We start from the raw sequence: 26,643 nt of genomic DNA on the forward strand, positions 1-26,643 counted from the left end.
AGCCGACAGCCAGCAGCCAGCAAGAAAGGTGACCTCAGACCCAGGAACTAAAGGAATGAATTCTGCCAATGAATGACATGAATGCATTTGGAGGCAGATTCTGCACCCAGAGCTTTCAGATGAGACCTGCCCAGCTGACACCTTGATTTCACTTCTGTGAGACCTGTGAAGAAATAGAGAACTTGCAGAGATATAACTGGAGCGAATCCTGAAGGATGACAAGGACTAACTTTTAAAGTCCTCTTTCTACCTGAAAAAGCCAATTAAATAAATACTGCTTTCAACTTTCCTCACCTACGTCAACGCTTAATCTTCCTCTATGACTGAGACTTAACAGTGATCTGCCTCATAGCTTGAAGTTCACACATTTCCACTGAGTTATCTCCCCTTTGCTGCCAAGAAAGGCAGGTGACAGGAAGATATTTACTTCTACCAATAAAAACAGAGGTAAACTCCACCATCCTCTCCAGGAAACGCAGCTTTCAACCTGGCATGTTCATTTCATTGCCTCCAGCCTTAACAAATGCCAGCAGGAGCCACTATAACTATCACACACCCACTGTTGCTGTCACACAGCCACCATAGCATCACACACCCATGGTTGCTATCACACACCCACAGTTCCTATCACACATCCACCCTCATTGAAAGCTAAGCATGATAAGAAGGAAACTGCACGGAAGATACATCAAGATTCTGAATGACAATTGAACTAGTTGACCTTGAAAGTTTCTTTCACATTCTATAATGTTATGGCTTTATTAAGCTTCTTTCTCTCTCCACTCCCAAGCATATCCCAATAATCTTTTTTGAGGAAGAGAGGAAGACTTGGAGACTTAATCAGCATTTAATGCTGAAATAAAGTAAATTATGTTTTTATATTAAAAATCAATAAATCCAGGAGCTGGTTTTTCGAAAAGATCAACAAAATAGACAGACCGCTAGCCAGATTAATAAAAAAGAAAAGTGAGAATAACCAAATTGATGCAATAAAAAAACGATAAAGGGGATATCACCACAGATTCCACAGAAATCCAAACCATCATCAGAGATTATTACAAACAACTCTATGCACATAAACTAGTAAACCTGGAAGAAATGGATAAATTCCTGGACACCTGCATCCTCCCAAGCCTAAACTTGGAAGAAGCCGAAAACCTGAATAGACCAATAACAAGGTCTGAAGTCGAGACAGCAATTAAGAGCCTACCACCCAAAAAAAGCCCAGGTCCAGATGGGTTCACAGCTGAATTCTACCAGGCATACAAAGAGGAGCTGATACCATTCCTTCTGAAACTATTCCAGACAATCCAAAAAGAGGGAATCCTTCCCAAATCATTTTATGAGACAAACATCATCCTGATACCAAAACCCGGCAGAGACTCAACAAGAAAAGAAAACTTCAGGCCAATATCCGTGATGAACATAGATGCAAAAATCTTCAACAAAATACTGGCAAGCCGATTGCAACAGCATATCAAAAAGCTCATCCACCATGATCAAGTAGGATTCATCCCAGGGATGCAAGCCTGGTTCAACATATGCAAGTTTATAAACGTAAATTACCACATAAACAGAACCAAAGACAAAAACCACATGATTATCTCAATTGATGCAGAGAAGGCCTTTGACAAAATTCAACAGCCCTTTATGCTAAAAACCCTCAATAAACTAGGTATTGACGGAACTTATCTCAAAATAATAAAAGCTATTTACAACAAACCAACAGCCAATATCATACTGAATGGGCAAAAACTGGAAGCATTCCCTTTGAAATCTGGCACTAGACAAGGATGCCCTCTCTCACCACTCCTATTCAATATAGTACTGGAAGTTCTAGCCAGAGCAGTCAGGCAAGAAAGGGAAATAAAGGGTATTCAAATCAGAAAGGAGGAAATCAAATTGTCTCTATTTGCAGATGACATGATTGCATATCTAGAAGACCCCATCGTCTCAGCCCAAAATCTCCTGAAACTGATAAACAACTTCAACAAAGTCTCAGGATACAAAATCAACGTGCAAAAATCACAAGCATTCCTATACACCAGTAACAGACAACTGCCATTCACAATTGCTACAAAGAGAATAAAATACCTAGGAACACAACTAACAAGGAACGTAAAGGACCTCTTCAAGGAGAACTACAAGCCATTGCTCGACGAAATAAGAGAGGACACAAACAGATGGAGAAACATTCCATGTTCATGGTTAGGAAGAATCAACAACGTGAAAATGGCCATACTGCCCAAAGTAATTTACAAATTCAACGCTATTCCCATCAAGCTACCAATGACCTTCTTCACAGAACTGGAAAAAACCACCTTAAACTTCATATGGAACCAAAAGAGAGCCCGCATAGCCAAGTCAATTCTAAGTAAAAAAAACAAAGCAGGAGGCATCATGCTACCGGACTTCAAACTATACTACAAGGCTACAGTAATCAAAACAGCATGGTACTGGTACCAAAACAGAGATATAGACCAATGGAACAGAACAGAGGCCTCAGAGGAAATACAACATATCTACAACCATCTGATCTTTGACAAACCTGACAAAAACAAGCAATGGGGAAAGGATTCCCTGTTTAATAAATGGTGTTGGGAAAACTGGCTAGCCATGTGCAGAAAGCAGAAACAGGACCCCTTCCTGACACCTTACACTGAAATTAACTCCAGATGGATTAAAGACTTAAACATCAGACCTAACACCGTAAAAACCCTAGAAGAAAATCTAGGCAAAACCATTCAGGACTTAGGCGTAGGCAAGGACTTCATGACCAAAACACGAAAAGCAATGGCAACAAAAGCCAAAATAGACAAATGAGACCTAATCAAACTCCATAGCTTCTGCACGGCAAAAGAAACAGTCAGTAGAGTGAATCGGCAACCAACAGAATGGGAAAAAATTTTTGCAGTCTACCCATCTGACAAGGGGCTGATATCCAGAATCTACAAAGAACCAAAGCAGATCTATAAGGAAAAAAACAAACAAGCCCATTCAAAAATGGGCGAAGGATATGAACAGATACTTTACAAAAGAAGACATACGGGAGGCCAACAAACATATGAAAAAATGCTCATCATCACTGGTCATTAGAGAAATGCAAATCAAAACCACATTGAGATACCATCTCACACCAGTTAGAATGGCGATCATTAAAAAATCTGGAAACAACAGATGCTGGAGAGGATGTGGAGAAATAGGAACACTTTTACACTGTTGGTGGGAATGTAAATTAATTCGACCATTGTCGAAGACAGTGTGGTGATTCCTCAATGACCTAAAAATAGAAATCCCATTTGACCCAGCAATCCCATTACTGGGTATATATCCAAAGGATTATAAATCATTCTACTATAAGGAAACGTGCACACGAATGTTCATTGCAGCACTGTTTACAATAGCAAAGACCTGGAACCAACCCAAATGCCCAACGATGATAGACTGGATAGGGAAAATGTGGTATATATACACCATGGAATATTACGCAGCCATGAAAAACGATGAGTTCATGTCCTTTGTAGGGACATGGATGAACCTGGAAACCATCATTCTCAGCAAACTGACACAAGAGCAGAAAATCAAACACCGCATATTCTCACTCATAGGCGGGTGTTGAACAATGAGAACACATGGACACAGGGAGGGGAGCACTACACACTGAGGTCCGTTGGGGGGAAATGGGGGAGGGATGGGGGGTGGGGAGGTGGGAAGAGATAGCATGGGGAGAAACGACAGACAGAGATGAGGGGACGGAAGGCAGCAAACCACACTGCCATGTGTGTACCTGTGCAACAATCTTGCATGTCCATCACATGTACCCCAAAACCTAAAATGCAATAAAAAAAAAAGTACATTCAAAAACAAAAAAATCCAGAGCAGAAAACCAAGGTTCAAGTTCTGGTGCTGCTATTGTCTGTGTGGCTAGGCAAGTTACTTAACCTCTCTGAGCTGAATTCTTTTATTCATCAATAAACACTTAATGAATGCTTACTAAGTGCCTAGTCTCAGTTGTCTTATTTGTAAGATGAACCTACCATAGTTATGCCTCACGAGTAGGAAGAGGAAGTGTATATAAATTGCCTAGGCCAGTGCCTGACATATAGGAGCTACTGAGGAATAGCATTACCATCATGATTATTACCAATCAAACATCAGGCAGATGAGCAGGACAGGGTCCAGACCGAAAGGTGTGCATGGTCTGTGAAGTCAGAAAAGCAGGTAATTGAGTGTAATATATCAAGTGTCATGGCAGAGTTCTTAGGAGAGCACTAAAGCCAAGCTCTTAATTCCTAGCACACGATTTTACTCTATGCTCATTTTAAAGCTCCCTTTCCCACAGAGAGGCTGTTCGGAACAAATTGAATAAGGAAATGATGGCTTCCCACAATAGATCTGGTTTAAAAAAAAAAAAAACTAGTATTTCTATCATCTTTGACTGTCTAAAATTTTTTCTTAATCATAAAAAGATTTGTTGTAGACTGTAGAAACTTAGAGAGTACGTTCACTCAGCTCATATGGGAAAATTCCAAGACACTAAAAAAAAGAGAGAGAGAGAGAGAATGCCCCAAACTATAACAGTTAAAAGGATGCCACTCTGGAAGGAAAATATATCTATTATTATTACTGTCAGAAACTTCCCTTACTGCCTGCAAAATATCAGAGACAATGCCTTGGTTTTCTGTTTACCTGAAGGGTGTCCTGGTCAACGAGCTGGAAAAGGGAGTGAGGTTTACTATTGAAAGACATAGGCCAGTGGAGAGAAGACTGCTGCTGCCAAAAGCCACCATCCCGGTTCCAGCTCCTTGTTCCAGCAGTACATAAATCCTCTGTGGAAGCACGGAGCACAGGCTGAATCACCTGGCTATGTTAGAAAACCCACATGAGTTACAACAGGCACAAACAACATTTTTGAACTAATTTTTAAAAATGATTAAGTATGTAAAACATCTAAAGGAAGGTGAATATATGACATCAACTTCAGGAATGACAAACTACAGCAAATATTGACTTTCCACAATGAATTAGAGGGGAGAAAAAGTTGGGGAAAAGATCTAAATGTACACAAGTCTCTCAAACTGTAGTTTATTTTGGCAGCAATTTATAGATTTTATATTTTAACTGAAAATCACTTGCGAGTCTAATGTCAAACCCAAGTTCAAAGAGACTCCAGTAGAAAAAATGTCCACTTATTAACATGGAGAAGTTCACCAATATTATTTTTTTAAAATCCTGGTCACAGAGGACTTTCTGGCTGGAAACAATGATCTTAGGGCTACCAAACTCTTCAGAGCCGAAACAAAGCTAAAATGCATTAACGGAACAAGATTGAGAAAGACAGCAACAAGAGAAGATAGAAATTCTTTGAATTAGTTCAGATTTGTTATTTAGTTACTAGTCTATGAGGAGTTGGGATGTACCCCCAGTGTCTTCTTCACAGAGGTTTATGTAAGGAGGAAAATGTTGCAGCCAAATCATTCCACAAGTTCCATTCAACTGACCTGAGGGTACCGTGTAACCCAGATCTCAATTTGCTTACTCCTCTTCCATTTGAGTTAGTAGTACATAGGTAAAGACCATCCATGGTGAGACAGCATCCCAAGTCCGCATCTGAAAGCATTTCTTCACTGGTAAATTATTTGTATGCCTTTTCTACTGAAATTATAAACATGCTTTTTCTAATGTAAAAGCCGCTAGGAGGCTGAGTGAAAGACAACCGCCCACTGTTAAAATAAGAGCTTTAATGTAACTTTCAGGAAGGTGGCTTGAACCCCCAAATCAAACATCAAAAATGCATGTGGACCAGGGACCAAGATAAGATCAAATAATTATCAGCAGGAGAATGTGATTTAGCCTGCCAAATATTTTTCTTTTCTTTCTTTTCTTTTTTTTTGAAAACCTTGTACTGAGTTAACTTTAAACATTCCTAATTCTAATTTGAAATGACCAATTTTAACATGAAATGACTAAGAGTACAGTACAACAGTTTTGTTAATAATTGCATAGTCAGAGAGGTGTGAGCTCTTATGAGCTCAGTGAGTGACTTTAAACCTCTTTGAACATCAGTTTCTTCATCTGTAAGATGAGGGTAATAATATGTACCTCAAGGGTTGCAGCAATGGCCAGATGAAATAATAGAGGTGAATACATCTATATTGCTCTCTGGTACAAAGCCAGTACTCCATAAATGGCAAATGAAATTATGTTAATATACTAATAATATATATTGAACTAAAATCTGCCTCTGGATTTTCTAGAGATCTTAATTTTAGTCTCTGGAGGGACATAGCACAAAGTTTAATACCTTTTCTAGTTTAAAACAGCAATATGTTTTCCCCTTAGCTCCGTCTTCCCTCAGTCTAAAATAAACAATATCTCTCTATACGATAGCAATTCATTTACTAACTTACATCAAAAATAATATGCCTTAAATTGGAGCTTCTGGATAAAACTTTCAGTGTTTATTTTCATAATCATTCTGCTCACTATGTTTAAGTGAGCTCACTTAAACATAGTGAGCAGAATGATTATGAAAATAAACGCCGAATAATTATGAAAATAAACACTTTCATAATCCACTCACTATGTTTAAATAGAGTCTTTCTACCTGAAGCATGCTGTTATAGCTGGAGGAAATGCAATGTCACACCATCAAATTAGTACTGAAAATGCATTTCTGACATTAACTTAGGGAATGATAAACTACAGCAAATATTGACTTTGCACAATGAATTAGAGGGGAGAGAAAGTTGGGGAAAAGATCTAAACGTAGCTTTAAAATTTAGTCTATTAATCCGAGACAACTAGGACCTGTATTTATTGGTTCTTCAAGAAAAATTTATTAAAGTGAGTAACCATTTTTAAAACAATTAATTTCACATCTTAAACATTTTAACTTAAAACTTATAAGTGACATGTAGTCACCATATCTTTAGATAAAGGCCCAAGGCCTTTTGAGTGTTGCTCTGTGGAGGCGCAGAAGTGAAAAGGACAAACACGAGATTGACCGGGAGTGGATACTGATTGAAGCTGAGTGATGTGTACGCAGGCTTATGATAATGTTCTCTCCACTTCAGTGAAATGTGGAATGTTTCAATATGAAAAGTTAAATAAATTAGTCTAAAAACTTTTTTTATTATTTTATTTTATTTATTTTATTTTATTTTTTTTATTGCATTTTAGGTTTTGGGGTACATGTGATGAACATGCAAGATTGTTGCATAGGTACACACATGGCAGTGTGGTTTGCTGCCTTCCGTCCAGCAGAAAATCAAACACCGTATATTCTCACTCATAGGTGGGTGTTGAACAATGAGAACACATGGACACAGGGAGGGGAGTCTAAAAACTTTTATAAGAAAAGTAGGCCAGGCAAAGTGGCTCACACCTGTCATCTCTTTTGGATGCAGAAGTGGGAGGATAACTTGAGACTAGGAGTTAAAGATCAGCTTGGGCAACGCAGTGAGACCCTTGTTTCTGCAAAATAAATAAATAAATCATTTTTCAAATATGGGGGTGTGTGCCTGTGGTCCCAGCTACTAAGGAGGCTGAGGTGGAAGAACTGCTTGAGCCCAGGAGGTCGAGGCTGCAGTGAACTGTGATTGCATCGCTGCACTCCAGCTTGGGCAATGAAGCAAGGCCCTGTCTCAAAAAAAAGAAAAAAAAGAAAGAAAGAAGAGAGAAGAAAATCAAAAAAGAAAAATATTCTTTCCCTATATGCAAAACCAAAGTTCCAAGAGAATGAAAAGCAAACAGATTGGCTTAATACCATCCTCTTCAGTGAGAAACTATCCCAAAGGAAATACCAAATGGAATAAAGGGAGAGAATTCAGGAAGAAGTTGTAGTGCTGGGTTAAGACATAAGTTGGAGCCTATACCGTTTGACAACGTCTTGGGTACTGCAGCTGTTCTGCAACTCCGGTTGACTCTGGTTGAGTCAGTGAAGGAAATAAATCATATCTAAACGCCTTGCCTCTTCCTCCCCACACACTCGTGTGCGTGTTTGGCAGAAATCGTAGACCGTGGAAAGCTGTAGGCCCTGGTCTGAGAGGTATGAGGGGCCTGCGGCTTAGCTTCTCCCCTGTGTCCATAAGCTGCCCGGGAAGGCTGCCTCACGGAGGGTGGGAAGTGAAGAGGTGCGAAGAAGAGACTCTGAATCCCACACCTGATGAACACCAGTTTATTAAGAGACTTACTTCAATGAGTCTTTCTAAAACCTTCAACTTCTTAATGGCAACTATTTCCTGTTTTTCTTCATTCCTACTTCATCGGTTATGGAAGATTTAATGATATTCTCACAATAATAAGTACCAGTTACAATTAACAAACTGGTTTGAGAGCAAGGCTAACTCTCAGGGAGCCTGCAACTCCACTGGTGAGCGCAGCAGTGCACGGATGTGTCGAGCACAGCCGACCAGCCCTGTATGTTTGGTGGGGCATGGCACCGGCCTGAATGGAAAGATCTAATCCATCATCAAAATGGACAAGTTTTTTGTTGTTGCTGTTATTATTTTGTGTTGCTCTTGTTGCCCAGGATGGAATGCAGTGGCACAATCTCCGCTCACTGCAATCTCCACCTCCTGGGTTCAAGTGCTTCTCCTGCCACAGCCTCCTGGGAAGCTAGTATTACAGGCACCTGTCACCACACCCAGCTAATTATTTTTTTGTATTTTTACTAGATATGGGGTTTCACTATGTTGGCCAGACTGGTATCGAACTCCCGACCTCAAGTGATCAGCCCACCTTGGCCTCCCAAAGTGCTGGGATTACAGACGTGAACCATCATGCCCAGATGACAAGGTTTAACTAGACTGAGAAAAAGAGAAAGAAAACTGAAATAAAATCATAGATATAACAGGAGACATTACAATTGATACCACAGAAATACAAAGGATCATAAGAGATTACTAAAAATACCAATATACAAACAAATTGAAAAATCTAGGAGAAATGAATAAGTTTCTGGACACAAACAAAAGTCCCAAGATAGAATGATAAAGAAGTAAAAAACCAGAGCAGACCAATAATGAGTAATGCAATTAAAGCAGTAATAAGTCTCCCATCAAAGAAAAACACAAGAATCCTGGTTTTACTGCTGAATTCTACCAAACATTTTTTAAAGAACTAGTACCAATTTTACTCAAAATATTTCCCAAAAGATGAAGAGGAAGGAATACCTCCAAACTTGTTCTGTGAGGCCAGCATTACCCTGGTACCAAACCAAAACACAACAAAAAAGAAAACCACAGGCAAATATCCCTGATGAACACAGATGCAAAAAATCCTCAACAATACTTTAAGAAAATTGCATTTGAAAACACAAAGAATCCTGCATTTGAAAAGTTCTTCAGCCATGATCAAGTGGAATTTATCTGAGGAATATGAGGATGATTCAATAAACACAAATAAATGTGATACATCACTTTCAGCGAATCAAAAACAAAACCCATATCATCATTTCAATAGCTGCTGAAAAAAATAAAATTCACCATTTCTTCATGATAAAAACTCAACAAAATGAGTACAGAAGAAGCATATCTCAGAAAGGTCATAAATGGCAAATCCACAGCTAACATTGTTATCAATGGGGAAAAGTTAAAACTCTTCCTCTAGGATCTGGAATAAGCATAGCTACCTTCTCCACTTTTATTTATCACAGTATTGGAAGTCCTAGCTAGAGCAATTACACTGAATGACATTCAAACAAATTACAAACCTCACATCATGTCACTGTTTTCTGCTTTACTATATACATACAGGTTTAAAGGTTTCAAGCTATTTTGCACTAAATGAGGAAGTTTCAACTACTCAGACCTTGAATTGATGTTTGTTGTAAACTCTTCAGTGATCAGCTAATTTAACTGTACTCAAAAAATATTGAGGAAGTTCATGGGTTCCTAAGTTTTACAGCAGTGAGATTCATGTCATGGCATATTTGATTTGAATTAAGCCCAGGATGGTAAATACATTATCAGAAAACCACTGACTGTTGCTCATCCACTTCCCCCACTGCAGCAGCATCTTCTCTTTGGATGCAGAGCTCACAAAACCACCATTCTTCCTGCATGGGTTTCCCCACCCATATCTTTTTCGGGATCTTTTGTTGAGGAGTTGAATATTCAGTTGTGTGGATCAAGTGGTGAATTTTAAACTCTGTATCTGGTCTGTTTGTAATTATTGTTCATGTTCTTATGTAAAATTTTAGCAAAAGTTGACCCAGTCACCTGTACTCTGCAGTGTGTCTGCTCCCAGAGGCTGCCTTCTGTGTTCAGAACTTGCTCCACCACCCACCTGCTCCCTATGGTTTCTTTACTCAGTAACTTCAAGCCCGTCATGTCTATCTCCACTGTCTCTACATAAACCCTGGGAAAACAGTTGACTTTTCTAAAATGACTACCATTCAGGAAATAAGATTGCAAATGGGAAAAAATATGAAAATACAATAAATGTCACTTGACATTAAAGATGGACATTAAAACTATTCTGAAATATAAATACATGTCTGTTGGAATGACTAAAATAAAATCAAACTGAGTGGTAGTTTTCCCCGATGATATTGATTCAGAAAATAAACAAACACCTACGTTGTGTTTGTACTGAGTCCATCCACAATTGTGAAACATTTAAACTAAAATAGGTGCCTAAAGATGATACTTAAATAAGAATGATGAAAAATGAATGTTCAACTAGCATCCTGTTTACAACTAGCCAAACCTGAACTGGGGATCACTGCATTGACACATTTATATGTTGATTAATTAAGGGAGAAATCCCTTAAATGAGAACATTGGGATGGTGTTTCAACCTCTTTCTCACTGCATTAAGCACAAGTGCAGATTCTAGGGTCACTGAATGGTAGTCTTTTAAAAGGAGAATTTACAGCACATTTAATATAGCAAAGTCATTGAAATCAATTTTATTCTCACATTCTAAGACTATGGTATATTTCAATTTGAAATTAAATGCATGTTTCAAGAAGTTCTCATTAGGGGCAGAGACATGTATATTTGAAATGTTTCCACTTTTATTTTACAAGAAATACATTACTCTTCATTTAGAAGAGGACATCAGAATTCTGTTACCCACACAGATCATTTTCAGGACTGTAAAGCTAAGGAGTCAGAAGTAAACACAGAACAACCAAACTAAACAAAAATCCTGTGAGCATCATTCTAAGGAGCCACCAGGTTTGTTTACATGTTTAACTCAGTGGTACCATGTTAACATTTTATTTTAAAGGCAGCACAGTCACAGACTTTATTTTCTATTGATCAGATCTAATTGCTAGTTTCTTGAGGGCAGAAACAAATTTCTGGTGAAATCTTATTGTATTAGATATGCATATGTATCATGCGTACTTTTATAAAATTATATTTATATGCATGAATTCCATATACTGTTTTATACCTTTTTAAAAAAAACTAATGAAAATCATTAATAGTAATTGTTAGAAAGTAGTTAGATTTTTGTGTTTTGGTTTTAAAGTTTCACAGTCTCTATGGGCATTGTGCGCAAAAATGAGAGAGAGTTCCAGTGTGGCACCATTTTAAACAAGAATCCTGTGTTTTATGCGATTTTATTATCAGTAAAGTTTTTAGCCGTTCCAGGAAGAGTGACAAGCTTGGAACCTTTGGTTTTCAACCCACTTCCTCATCTGTCTCTCACTGAGATTAGCACCACTTGCATCCACCTGACCATGTGAAAGCATGGAAATATTATGCAATACCTATTTGTGCCCATACTCATATATGTGCACATCCCTATTTGATGGGGTTATTCTGGACCTCCCATTCTGCACCTGCTTTTCCCATAAATGAGTGTTCCTACCACAGAAATAGAATCATGTCTGCCTTATATCCAGGGTGAGGGATGATGGGGAGGTAAATGGGAGAAGGGGAGAACGTCAAGGTGGGTGGGTGATTCTAATCCCATTGAGCAGAAGATGTGCTGGCTGGCAAGGCGAATGCGGAATCAGCCTAGCACAGGCCCCCTCTGCCTCAGTCTCCTGGGGGTGCAGCCGCTGCTGTCCACTGGGGCTGACCCTAGAGCACCAGGCCTTAGGGACCCGGCAGATTGTGTCTCAGGGCCTGAGGCCTCATGAATAGGCCTATGTTTTTCTAAGGATGTGAGTTCAGAGAGTGGGTTATAACACCAGGACAGCAAAGAGGGACAGAGAATGCGAAATCCAGTCATGGGATTTGAGATTCAGATGCTGTCCATGGTGGGGGCAGCCCAGGGAGGACCTTCCCCTTCAGGGAATTCAAGAGCAGGCCCGTGCTGCTGACCTTCCACATGAACAAAGGGCCAAAAACACCAGGAAAGCAGAGTCAGACAGGGGCTCCAAGGAGGCCCAGGCTGCTCCCCCAGCTCCCCTAGGCCCCAAACCATCCCACTGGCCAGGCTGGCTCCCCTGTGCTTCCTGATGATGACACACTTGAATGGGCCAGGCCCCGGGAATCTGCAGCTTCTACCGCCTCGGCTTCCCTGAGCCTGCTCTCATAGATTGCTGCCTAAAATAGTTGATTTTCAAGTCTTTGTCGTTAAAATTCACATTTTAAAAACTCTTTATTTTGTAGTAATTATAGGTTTATAGGAAGTTGCAGAGACAGTTCAGACAGGCCTTCTGTACCATCCCAAGCCTCCCTCAGTGGCTGCATCTTTTCTAAGGATAATACAATATCAGAGCCCGGAAGCTGCCCTTGGGGCCTTGCAGCTCCACTTTTCTCAAGTGTGAGGATTTAGGAAATCACCACGGCATCAAGACACACAGCTCCCTGCTGCTCACCACAAAGAGCTCCCTTGTGCTCGCGTTTTAGGGCGTCCCTCCCCCATCCCGGCCTCCCTCACCCTCTTCTAAACAGATCCCTGAAAGCCATTACTTCCATCCCTATAATTTGGTTATTTCCATAAAGTCATGTAAATCAGTGGAACCACACAGTATGCGAGCTTCAAGGGTGGCTTCTTCCGCCCAGCATGATGCTCTGTAGCCCATCTGAGCAGCAGCGGCATCAGAAGCTCACTGATGCTTACTGCTGAGTAGCATCTGTGGAACGGATTCACTGGCGATCATGCAACCATCCACCTATGAGAAACAGTTTGCTTGTTTCCAGTTCTGGACTGTTCCAAATAAAGCTGCTGTGAACATTCCTGTGCAGCCTTTTCTGTGACTGTAACGTTCACGTCTCTGGGGAAAATGCCCTGTACGATTGCTGGGTGTAATAAGTATATGCTTTATTACAAAACTGACTAACTGTTTCCCAGAGCGGCTGGAAGATAACTTTGCATTTTACATTCCCGCTAGTAACTTAGGAGATTGTAGCATTAAAGTTCATGTTTTATGCAGTTTACTGGTGAATTTAGATTTCTTATTTAAAAACAACATTAATTTCAAAATGTAACCTCCAAGTGCAAGGAAGCTTTGCATGGATAATTGTTAAGATGAGAACAGACATCCACTTATTTTCTCTCTCCTTCACATGGCAAGTGTGTGTGCCTCACAGACCTGCCTTACCCTGGGCCAGCTGTCTGCAGGTGCTGAAGAATGACCACACCATTACCTGTACGGTATGAGCTGACTCTTCAGCTATTTTACAAGCTGAATGGTGGAAGCTGCAAGTTCACCCAGGTGACTGTGACCAGGGAAATGCTTTATGAATGGGAGTCTAGTAAATTCCTTTATCTGTCAACCTTGTCACTAGTTGACTTAGGAGATTTTTGACTCATTAAAGAAAGACAGCTAAGAAGATTTCTAGAGGCTCAGAAAGTTAAAAGGGGAGTCAATGCAAACATTTTGATGTTGGATGTTTTCTTTGAGCTGCTTAACTTGCCTGCACATGGGTCAGAGGGAAATCCTATGAGGTCTTAGAAGTTCATCCCGAGCTCTTCCAGCTCAGTACATTTATCATGTCTTACCCAAATGGCCAGTATCGCTTTCATTCTAACCTGTGGCTGCTTTTACTCTGTTTAAAGAGCCTGTTTGAAATTCACTGAAGCCAGTCTTAGGAGCCTCCCAGGATCCCCCAGGACTCTGTGTGGACTGAAAGTGACTGAATGGGTCTGCGGAAAGGAATCAGAGCTCCTAGAAGGCCTGGACTTAGTCAAGTATCTTCCCCTTTTTCTAACATTTCCTTAGAAGCTGAATTTTCCAAAAGGAAAACTCATCTCCCTTGCTTTCCTCTGTCCCCCTGTCAGCTCTCCATACTTCCAGGAGCAGCAAAAGTTAATTCAATTTGCCCCAGTTTTATTTCATCATATGCCTTTCACACGTCTGCCTTTTTGCTCTTCTCCCTCTGTTCAGTCCTCTAACTGCCACACAGCCTCTTCCCATCCTGGGGCAGGCTCCCACAGGACACAGCCCTTCCTTCCCTTCTGTTCTCCTGCAGAACGGGGGAGCCACCAACCTCTGTGCCCATGGGACCCCTGAGTCCAGTTGGAATGATGCCTGAGGGTGTTCCCTGGAAGGCAAGGAAGGGAGAACACAGGGAAAGGGAAGGCCTCTGCCTGGGAAAGAGCAAAGCCTCCTGGGAGAGAAGATGAGCGGGGCCATGGGAAGGGAGTTGGCACAAGCCTCCCACGCTGGCTGTGGCCACCTTGGCTGCCCTCTGCCAGGCCCAGCCCCTACTCTGGGAGACCACAGTGTGTTCAGGTTCAGTAAAATAGAGTCAGTCAGGATGGGGTCCAAAGCCTGCACATCTTGCACATGTAACAAACCTGCACATCCTGCACATGTGTCCCAGAACATAAAACAAAAGCTAAAAAAAAAAAAAAAAAAAAAAAAAAAGGTCTCTTATAAGACAAATACAAATTGTAAGTCAGCAGGTGTTTATTGAGATGCTACTACTCTATGCTCTGCTCTTAGGGGGATACAAAAATAAGACAGACATCAAGGGGATAAGGTAAGGCACGGGCTTCTCCCCAAATGAATGGTGCAACTAACACGCACTGAGTGTGTGACCAGCACCCCAGGGCAGGAGGTAGGTGAAAAGCAGAGGCTGCATAGCCACAGCTGCCCAGAGGCCCCAGGAGCCAGCATGGCATCAAGCCACGCTGACTCAAAGAGGAGGTTGACATTCTTGAGGGGCTTAGATTGAGGGGTCACACATTTGCTTGTTCAGAGGAGGACTGCCTAGGATCAGGAAGTAAATATATAAAGCCTGGATATGAGGGAAAAGGAAGACTAAATCCCAAGTATTCGTTCAACCAGTATTTGTTGAGCAGCTACTGCCATCTGCCAAGCACTGGTGATACAAAGATGAACAAGACAGACGTGGCCCCTACCTTGTGGAGGTTGATGGCTAACGAGAGAAATGGAGAACAGCCCAGGGAACCAATAAAGATTGCTGTGCCGGTCACAGTCCAGCAGGAAACAGAAGGAGGAGATTCAGTACAGGGGCTTGTTGACACAGTTGCTGGAAGGCAGAAAGAGCAGAAAGGGGGTGCTGAATAACCCAGAGAATAATAATCACTCGAAGCAGCTGCCACCCACCCCCACAGTCAGGGACAGAAGGGCAACGGAGTCTGATGCTCAAACCTCTAGATGAAGCAATCCCTGCCTCGCTTGCACACAGACCTGTGCGGGGGTGCTGGAAGACAGTGGTCATCCCAAGGAAAGGGCACAAGGATCCTCATCTTCAGCTGTTGCTGCTGCTGCTGGAGAGACAGTGGCAAGCCTGGAAAAGGCGGCAGGAAGCCCTATTCCTCTCCTAACATCCCAGCCTCCCTCCAAGTCCTCCACTGCCAGAATCTAGCAAGGACCCAGCTGCCGAGGGAGCCCGCATCACGGAGCACGGAGACCTTCCAAACCAGCTGGCCCAGTCCCTCATCCACCCCGGGCTCTGCCCATGTCTGAATTTCCAGACCTGGTCTTTCCCTGACTGTCCAGCCAGTCCACAAGCAGCCTTCCCTTTCCTCTCCACTCAGCCAAGACAGACAACCAGGCACCCTGCCAGAGAGCCAGCCCGCCTGGAGGGCCCACAGAAATGATGGGTGTGCTGAAAAAAGTCGCTGGCTGCTGTGGTGGAGCCTAAGAGGGAGGGCCCAGGCAGTCTGACCTGCTGGACCCAGTGGCTTTTTCCCAGGGACTTTTTCCCTGGAGAACTTTCCCCTGGGCAGGGCAGATCTATGGGAGTCAGGAGAGGCTTCTAGAGTGTTGTCCAGACTAGCAAGTAAAAGGCCAAGAGCCAGAGTGGGGAGGAGTTCCAAGGGCCCTCGAATCTCTTGGCCCCATGTCTCTCCAGCCTCTCCCCTGCCTCTTCCATCCTGCCAGCCAGCCCCCAGGCTCGGCCCGCATCACCTCCTGAAGAGACCAGCCTGTCCCTCAGTCATCACCTGGCCCCTGACAAGCTGTCCCTAGAAGATACAAGCTGGGCCACGGAGTGCAGACTCAGTGGGCTCCCGTCCAGAGGGCCAGGTACCATGGGTCCGGGACTGCAGTCTTCAGGCCTCTCTCAGACCCTCGCCTGGGCTAGATTCTCTGAACTTCGCTTCTCTATCTCGCCACTATTTACAGCTTTCCCCACCCACCCATTGGGACCCTCTCTCTGCCACAGTGACGCTGGGGGAGGTGTGGCAGAGGTGTGTGTATTTGAGCCCCCTTCTCTCTGACAGCACATTTTTGCATACCAGGGCAGTAGGGCGTCTCAGGATGATGAAGGGTGCAGACGGGGTCATGGAAGAAGCAGAGAGGTGGGAAAAGATTTCCCAGGAAGTCCAGATGGAAGGTTGCTCCCTTCTGGGAGAATGTCTAGGGGCTGGGCAGCGATGGAGCAGGAAACTGGCAGAGAAGAAACTAACAAGCATCTGGTCCAGGCTCCTGACAGGAACCGGGTCTGAGGCTGGGCCACGGTAGAAGGCCCAGAAGGCGCCAGGTGATGCCACCTTCACAGGCATCTGTCCCAGGACACTGAGGCTGTGAGCGACTAGCAAGTGATGTGTTCAGCAGCCGCCTTCTTTCTCGAGTGGGGGAGCAACACGTATCAAACACCTGCTGTATGCCAGGCTCCATGCTGTACTCCAGGGCACAGAGACCTCAGGGCACAGTGCTGCCTTCAAGAGCTCAGGGTCCTGGCAGAAGACAAGACAGAGACAAAGAGAGACAATGAAAGTGGAGAGTGACCTTAAGGGAGGTGTGCTGGGGGCTTGGTCGTCAAGGGTGGCTTCCTGGAGGACTGACTTTGGTGACATTGTCCCTTGCCTTGCAGGATCTGGTCATAGATAGGCTGGGGGTGGGCTGGGGGAAGAGGAGCAGGCAATCAATCAACCAGGACTCAGTGACTGGGAGCCTACAGGCAGGAACATGATTACTGGTCACAAAATGTCTGTGGGTTCCTGGTGGAAGAGGAGGGTGTGGGGACCTCCCCTAAGCCCAAGTCCAGGGCTCATCTGGCAAATTTCTAGGGACATGGGAAGGGATATGAAGTTAATCCATGCAGCTGGGCCAAACAGCGTGGGAAAGAGGAGACAAGGCAGGAGGCCAGGGTGGGTGGGATCCCAGCCTCAGGGCCACTGAGGGAGCAGGACGCCTTCACCTGGTTGCTTTACTGCCTTTCTGTACTTTGTAACTTTTCTAGGGTACACAGTAGAAAAAAACAGGAAAATTTCCCCAAAATGTTCAGTGTTTAATTTTGTCCTTTTTTTAAAAAAAAAAAAAAAAAAGAGAGAGAGAGAGACAAGAAAAAAAAGAACTTCAGATATTAGACAGAAGAGAATGTTCTACTTAATCCATTTTACGTGACGTTGTAAATCTCTGCTGTTTAGGGAAACACATCAGAATGTGCTCGTATCATCTCAATAAGCAGTTAAAAGTGTTCCGTGCTGAACAATTGCAGACATATATGGAAGTACAGAATATTGTCTTCCAGACCCTCATGGAGCCGCAGCCCAGATTCCAGCGTTATCCAGATTTTGCCATATTTGTCTCCTCTTGTCTTTTTTCCCCCTAAGGAATTTTAAAGCCAACCTTCGTCATCATGTTATTCTCTTCTGCACTGCTCCGTATGTTTCCAAACATAGTGCAAACTTTCTCACATTATCACATTTATAGAAATTTAATAATTCCTCAATGTACCTAAGACAGTATGCAGTGGTCCCCCTGTCTCTCAGGGATGTGTTCCAAGACCCCCAAAGTATGCCTGAAACCTCAGTAGTACTGACCCCTGAATCTAATATGCACACACTTCTTTTTCCTTCACTACAGTTTCACAGACAATTCATTCTTACTGTACATCTTAACTATCTCAGCATGTGATTTTTTTTCTTTCCTTATTAGGTTGAAAACTTTCGTTTCTTCACGTAAATGAAGCACTTCCCAGCTTCTCATTGGCACATCCATACTGCGACACTCTTGTGACTCGGGGTCATTGTGGAGGACATAAGTCTTCCTTGAACACAGGCACTGCAACACCGCAGCAGACCATCTGGCCACCCACATGGCTACAAAGTGACAACATGGGAGGCATCTACAGTGTGGGTGGGCTGGGGGAAGAAATGATTCACGTCCCAGTGGCACGGGGTGGGAAAAAGATATTTGTTGATTGGATAAATGAATGAGGAGCGTGTTGAGTGGACAGTGGGGCCAAGTGAGGCTGAGATGGTTGGTGGGGCCTGGAAGCCATGTTGGGGGTGACAGCCCCTACCCTGAGAAAATGGCAGCGCCATTGCATGACTTCAGCATGGGCAACACAATCATGTTTTCCTCTGGGGGCAGATTCGAGGGGCAGGGCAGGGAGAAGTGGACAAGTGAGGCTGTGAGGAGTCCTGATGGGGTGCTGGTGGCTGAGACGAGGGAGAAGTGCATGTCCCCAGAGACTCACAGGAAAACCAGTAGCCTTTGGAGTGGCTTTGCACATGGCTGGCAAGGGAGAGAGGGGAGTCAGAGCGCAGGCATCTGGCTCAGGAAGCTGGGCCAGAGGAGGCTCCTGGGGCCCACTGGGTTCCTGCAGCTCGTGAGAAATGTCAGGAGCTCACTGTGGTCCGGGAAGAGCTGGAGGGCCATCTAAACATTCACAAGGAGCTGAGGAGCAGGCATTCAGAGTGCAGTTCTGGTCCAGTGACTGGAGGCGTGGGAGGCATCGGAACACAAGGTGGGCAGACGTGGACAGAGGAGAGTAGGCCTCGGGTAGGAGGTCAGTGAGGGACGAGGGCCCAGTGCAGGTGGAGGCGAGCCTGCTTGGTGGCCAGGTGCAGATGAGGTGGTGGTGGCATGGTCAGAGCAGGACACCAGGAGGGCCCCAGAGATGCCCTGAGGGCAGAGTTTCCAGGAAAGGAAGTGGATGCTGCCCTCAGGCCAGGCAGTGGGCCATGGGACAGGGCTTCAGGGGCCCAGGGGCCCTGGAGTAGAGCAGGACCTGGCACTGCTGTCTCTAACAGTCACTGCGCCTCCTTCCAGCTCTTCACCATCGTCACCACGCTGCTCTATGTTCTCTGGCCTTCAGCATCTGTCCCCACTGACACACAGGTGCTAGGCTGAGGGGAAACGCTCTTTGAAAGCCAGGATTGTTCGTCCCCTAAAAGCAGCATCCAAAGTTTGCCATCTGGATGATAAAGAGTCAGGCAGCCCCTCCAAGGACTTGAGGCCAGTCTCTCAGCTGTGGGTCCGATTCTGCCCATCTCTTACTCCAAATCCTTCCCTGCCCTCAGGATGAAGCCCACACCTTTTGGAAAGTGACCTCTCAGGCCTTAATTGCAGGTCTGACCTGGCCCTGGGTCCAGTTGCATCTCCCACTACCCTGCTGTCCAGCCGTGATGGTCCAGCGTCAGCATGGCTGTGGCGGCCAGCTTGGCCCTGCTGCTGTATCCATGCACACTATGGGCACTCTGTCCCCTCTCCTGGGAACACCGAGGCCTGACCCTCTTGTCTACATGAAAGACTCTTCTTACCTGGAAGTCTTTCTCAAACCCCCACCCCTCCTTGGGGGGCCTCAGTGCCTGTGCTGTCCTGTGTTGTGTGTGCTGTGCTGTGTGAGCTGTGCGTCCTGTGTGTATTGTGTATGCTGTGCTGTGTGCTGTGCTGTGCTGTATGTGCTGTGCTATGTGTGCTGTGTGTGCTGTGCTGTGTGTGTTGTATGTGCTGTGTGTGCTATGCTGTGTGTGCTCTGTGTGCTGCGTGTGCTGTGCTCTGTGTGTTGTGTGTGCTGTGCTGTGTGTATTGTGTGAGCTGTGTGTGCTGTGCTGTGTGTGATGTGTGTATTGTGTGTGCTGTATGTTCTGTGATGTGTATGTCGTGTGTGCCGTGTTTCCTGTGCTATGTGTGCTGTGATATGTGTATCGTGTGTGCTGTGTGTGCTGTGATGTGTGTGTTGTGTGAGCTCTGTGTGCTGGGCTGTGTGTATTTTTGGGGGCTGTGTATGCTGTGCCATGTGTATTATGTGTGTTGTGCTGTGTGAATTATGTGTGTTATGATGTTTGTGTTGTGCGTGTTATGTGTGCTGTGCTGTGTGTGGGTGTGCTGTGCTGTGCTGTGTGTGCTGTGCCATGTGTGTTGTGCATGCTGTGTGTGCTGTGCTGTGTATGTTGTTCATGCTGTGTGTGCTGTGATGTGTGTGTTATGTAGGCTGTGTGTGCTGTGTGTTGTGAGTGTTGTGTGTGCTGTGATGTATGTGTTGTGCGGGCTGTGTGTGCTATGTGTTTTGTGAGTGCTGTGTGTGCTGTGATGTGTGTGTTGTGTGGGCTATGTGTGCTGTGCTGTGTGTGTTGTGTGTGCTGTGATGTGTGTGCTGTGATGTGTGTGCTGTGTTGTGTGTGCTATGTGTGCTGTGTGTTGTGTGGGCTGTGTGTGTTGTGTGTGTTGTGAGTGCTGTGTGTGCTGTGCTATGTGTGTTGTGTGTGCTATGTGTGCTGTACTGTGGCACCCCCACGTGCAGTGCTGGTCTCCCCAACAAGACTATGATATTCCATGGGCAGGGATTTGGCTCTTGGATGTTTCAGTCATCTTTGCCCTTCCCTAAGTCCCATGTCTAGCAACTTCTCCCGACCCTACCAACCTCAGCTCTTAGTGCTTTGCTTACACCATTGACAGAAATAAGGACTTCAAAAGCCACAGCCAGGCTACAGGAATTAATGACAGAGCTGACTCCTGAGCCCTCCCAGTCTTTACCCCCAACCCATGGATTACACTCACCTGGGCAAAAGGCTGTTTTCTGCCTCCTCCCTTTCCTTCTTGGTCTGCCCTATGGCGGATCAGTTCCTTTCACCCTAAAATTCCACCTGTATCAAGAAGAGCCTAGCCCGCCACTGCCAGGGCCCAGCCCAGTTTTGGTGGCCCTGTGGGGCCTTGAACCATGCACAGCCGAGGCTGCCCCAGCTGTGGGGAAGGCTGGCCCACTGAGGAGGGGCCCAGCTTGATTCCAGGCCATCCGTGGCTCTGGACCCAGCACTAGTAGGCGTCTACCTAAAAGGAAGAGGCTGAGGCACAAAAGATAAAGGGTTGCCTTGAGCCAAAGTGAGGACAGCTGCCTGGAAGACTCAGACCCAAGTAACCTTGGAAAGGAGCTTCACTGGGCCACTGTTAATAAGCACTTTTTAAAGGCAAAAGGAGTGGGCAAGAAGTGGGATGATACAAATAGGTCAGGAATTCTCATTGGTTTACAGAAATAACATTGATTCATGATTGGCTCAACATTGTTAAGCTCTAGGGTGTGGGTTATGGTGTCTGGTGTGGTATTATTAAGTTGACATATAGCTCCTTGTGGCAATAGCATGCAGCTTCCAGAGATGAACATATAGTTCAAGGCTGATTGCTATTTCATTTTACTGTCTCTCTGGGCCTGATAATTTAAAATTTCTTTCTTCATAGGGCTAAGAAGAATGTGTTTAAGTACCCCGGAGCCCTGAGGTCGTGTGTATCATTGGGAATCTCTTCTAAGGGAACTGCTAAAACAATGCCTACAAAGACATCAGAGCCAAACTCTGGATTTGGGGGCCAGAAGTGGCAATCATGGCCTTTGAGTGAGCCCGAGCAGGGGTCTTCACTCTCCCCCTGAAGAAAGGTGGAGCTGGCGGGAGCTGGCAGGAGCAGCTCTGCTCAGGGCGCCTCCTTCCTCTGCCTTTGCTTCTTATATGAAGACTACGACACTGTGACTTATAATAAGAAATAAAACTCCTAAACCCCTTGGAATCTACAAAGTAATACATACCTTTTTGTAGCTAATGAGATGACTGGGGCCTGGGGGCTCCTGGATGGCCTCAGGATGGCGATGGCTGCCAGGGAAACCAACCATGTGATTAGAAGGTTGGAATGTTCAGCCTGACTGCCCGCTGACCTCCAGTTGGGGAGAGTAGCTGGGAATGGAGTTAATCACCAGTGGCCAGTGATTTACTCAATCATGCCTACAAAATGAAGCCTCCATTTTAAAAATGCCAGCATAATGAACTCTTCTAAAAGGAGGATGTTGGGAGAGCTTCTGGGTTAATGAACACATGGAGGCGCTGGGAAGGCAGTGTGCCCAGAGGTGGCCTGCAAGCCCTATGCCCCTTCCCCATACCTTGCCACATGCATCTCTTCCACTGGCTGTCCCTGAATTGTATGCTTTGCAATAAATAATAGTAACTAAACTGTTTTCCCACATTCTGTGAGCCATTCTAGCAAATTAACAAACACGAGGGAGGGCCGTGGGAATGTACGACTGATTGGTCAGAAGCACGGGTGCCAGCCTGGACTTGCAGCTGGCATCTGAAATGGGGGTGGTCTCGTGGGACTGAGCCCTTAACCTGTGGGATCTGACACTAATTCCCAGTAGACAGTATCAGAACTGAGTTAAATTGCAAGACACTCAATTGCTATTCTGATAGCTGGAGAAGTGGTTAGTATCAGGCATCAGAAGTGAAGCACTGAGAGCAGTAGTAATAAAGAAACAGAGTTTACATTTCAGAGACACACAGGGAACAACCCTCTCAGGGTAGCTCCACCAAGCTACCTGACCCAGCTCACAAATTTGGTGCTCAGGGAGGCAAGAAGGAGAACATAGAAGTGGCCGCTTCTGCTTCTTTTTCTGACCTTGCTAACTCAGGAGAGTCATGTCACTGCTGCAAGACTCGAATTTTTGTCCATAAATCGGGATGCATGGAGATTCCTACACTGTATGTCAAGGTATAGTTACATCACCAAGGGTAATGCCACCTTGCCTAGGGGTTATGCCAAGGTTAGGTTATGCCAAGGGGCACTTAGGTTGGGTGTTATTACAACAAGGTGTAGCAATCCTAAGGTTCAGATATGGCAAGATAGTTAGGTCAAGAGACCATCGTGTTAAGGTGCAGTTACGTCAAGGTGGGTGCTATGGACTGAATTGTGTCTCACCGCCCCCTAAATTCATATGTTGAAGCCCTAATCCCCAATGTAACTATACTGGAGATAGGGTTTTTAGGAGATAATTAAGGTTTAAATGAGGTCATAAAAATGGGCCCTCATTCAATAGGGCTGGTGCCCTTAGTAGAAAAGGAAGAGAGCTCACACTCTCTTATGAGTTCGCAGTGAGGACACAGTGAGATGATAAGGCTGCCACCTGCAAGCCAGGAAGACAGCCCTCACCAGAAATGGAATCGCTGGCCCCTTGATCTTGGACTTCCAGCCTGCGGAACTGTGAGGAATATATTTACGTTGTTTAAACCACCCAGTCTCATGTTTTGTTATGGCATCCCAAGCTGGCCAAGACGGTGGGTTAAGCCAAGGTGCAGTTGAGAGGTATCTGTGCAAGTGTGCCGAGGTATGTTTGGGAGCTATCAATAGGAAGAACTGTCGATACTGATTTGCATCATCAACCTGGCCGGAACGTGCACGGCAACATTCCTTCAGCCTGAGAGGAAACAATGCCACCACCTTTCCAATAAGGTCGTGCAACTATTTCTCGCTGCAGGGTTAGGACTCTTTGGAAGTGAAAGTACTGGGGCGCCCGCTGGAGGCGGGATCCGGTTGAGCGCTGGGTCGGTCACCGAGCGCCCCACTGGGTGGCGCGTCGGCTCCGCGCGCTGGCGGGGAGCGCGGCCACGGGTGGGGTCGGCTGGGCAGAGCCCCAGCCTCCGATCTTCCCTGGAAGGCGCAGGCGCAGGGGGACCCGCGGTGCCCGGGAGGGGAGGAGGCTGCTGCCTGAAGCCGGTTCTCGTCAGGCCCATCACCGCGCACCTGCGCTGAAGCAAGACACCGGCTGGTGCTGGAGGCTCCGAGGGCGCTGAGGGACGATGGCCAGGGACATGGGCTCGCAGAGCTACAGGAGAAGGATCGCGACTGTCCGCACATTGTTAGAAGCTAGCGTGGAAAAACCCAAACACCCATGTTAACACCCATAAGTGGGTGTTGAGCAATGAAAACACACGCACACAGGAAGGGGAATATCACGCATCGGGGTCTGGTGGATGAGAAGCTATGGGAGGAATAGCAGGGGGCGGGGACATTGGGGAGGAATAGCTTTGGGAGAAATACTAATGTAGATGACGGGGCGATGGATGCAGCAAACCGCCGCCATGCCACTGTATACCAATGCTACAATCCTGCACGATCTGCACATGCACCCAAGAACTTAAAGCATAATAAATAAATTTTTAAAAATAAGAAAAATGTAAAAAAAAAGAAGGAGCAGCTAGCCTGTTTCCTTCCTCCTCTGCTGCTGTCTGTTGTACCTCCAGGTCTCTAGAAGCTTTGACGGGGCACCTTGACCTCCGTGGCTCCCACCCTCCCACTCCCAGACCCTCTGAGACCGTTTACACAGGCGTTTCTCACACCCAGGGCCCTGTTATTCGGCCCTACCCACTGATGAAATTCTGCCCTGGGGTCTAAGGAGGGGCTGCCCCAGCAAGCATCGACACCCCCATCCTGGACACTTGCCGTTCCCTCTGTGCCTCAGTTTACTTCACTGTGGACTGGTGGGCATGCAAAGATCCCCTCCAAGGACCTCCCAGACCACTACTATCTCCGAGAGAGGGACAGAGGGAGGGCAGAGTGGAAATTCAAGAAGAGGCCTGGGTCACTTTCAGAGGGCAGGTCATGTCATGAGTTGCCCATCAAACCCAGGATCCATTTTCTTTTCCTTTCTTTCTTTTTTCTTTGTCTTTCTTTTTTTTTTTTTTTCTTTTTCTTTATTTGAAAGAAAAAAAAGTCTGCTTTGTCACCCAGGCTGAAGTACAGTGACACGATCTCGGCTTACTGCAACCTCCACCTCCTGAGTTCAAGTGATTCTGCTGCCTTAGCCTCCTGAGTAGTTGAGACTACAGGTGCCAGCCACCATGCCCAGCTGATTTTTGTGGTTTTGGGGTTTTTTTTGTTTTGTTTTTGTTTTTTTGGGTTTTTTTTTTTTTGTAGAGACAAGTGTTTTGCCATGTAGCCCAGGCTGCTCTTGAACTCCTGAGCTCAAGCCATCTGCCCACTTCAGCTTCCCAAAGTGTTGGGATTACAGATGGCCGCACCTTGCCCTGGGTCCCTGCCAAGCCGGGCTCCTTTGGTGTAGATTCATGAGACACAGATGGTGGGAGAAGCTGAGATCTTCAGAGAAGGGCATAACCCTGAGGACACATGTCTGCGGGTGCTCAGCAAAAGCTCAAAGACTTAGTTCTGTTGCACGAATGTCTGCTGAGCATCTGCTGGGTGCCTCGCCCTGGACCAAGCCCTCCTGCTCTCAAGAACCTGGAAGGCAGGCTCAGATTGAGGCAGGGCCAGGGGCCTCGCTTCTTAGGGTGAAGAGTCACTGGCCCCAGCTAGAAGTAGAAGGCAGAGACTTACAAGGGGCATCCTAGAAAGTAGGACCTCCAGAAAGTTACTAGAATGATCACTGATCAAGCACATGGATCTCTCTGTTCTAGAGTCACCCTGGCTGGAGCTCTAGAGGTTGGGAGTAGCCTGTACGAACAGCATGAGGAAGAGCACAGGTGCAGGAGCAGCCAGGTGGCCGGTGACTGACCACAGGGCATGGGCTGGCCCTGGCTCACAGGGATTGGCCGTTCCTATGACTTCTGTCAGAGAACTGGGGGCTCCCCATGGGTGGGGTTTAAGCAGGGAGTGGCAGATCCTTGTACCTACACTGGCCACCTGGGAGGGTATCCACTGCAGGAGGGGACCCAAGTCTCTTTGCAGGTTGTGTCCTTCTCAAGAATCTGTATACTTTGATTTGCCAAAAACTAAAAATTGCCATTTTGCGTTTCACATCATAATGTAAATGGAGATGATTGTACTTTTTATTAGACTCAGTAATTATTTTAATAGCAGTGTTCTCACAGAGCCTCAGAGGATCTAAGCCCCACAGACATTTTCTACATGGCCATTGGGATGTCTACTAGTCAGTAGATGTGGCAGGTATTCAGTGACACCTCACAGTTTCCCAAGGAGTGCTGACATCTGTAAGGGGACTGGCCCTAATCAGAACACTGTAGGTCTAGCGGTCATATCTCTGAGGGCCCAGGGGATTCTCCTTAATGACTTGTGAGTTCTGAGCAGGCTCCAGCTCTGCAGCATTGACGGTGGCTCTAGACACTGGCCTTTGTCATTCCTGCATGGAGCCCACATCTCCAAGAAGGCCAGGTGGTCCTGATCCCATTTGGAGATCAATTTAAATATGAAGGAGAAGAATAAGGAGAACTGGGGAACCCAAGGAGGCAACAAAAGACAGAATCAGTCTCCAGTCTCAAATAATCTTTGACCAAATTTCTGGGCCCCTACTCATGCCA

The sequence above is a fragment of the Saimiri boliviensis genome, chromosome 1, assembly GCF_048565385.1.
Source record: "Saimiri boliviensis isolate mSaiBol1 chromosome 1, mSaiBol1.pri, whole genome shotgun sequence".
NCBI classification, from domain to species: Eukaryota; Metazoa; Chordata; class Mammalia; order Primates; family Cebidae; genus Saimiri; species Saimiri boliviensis.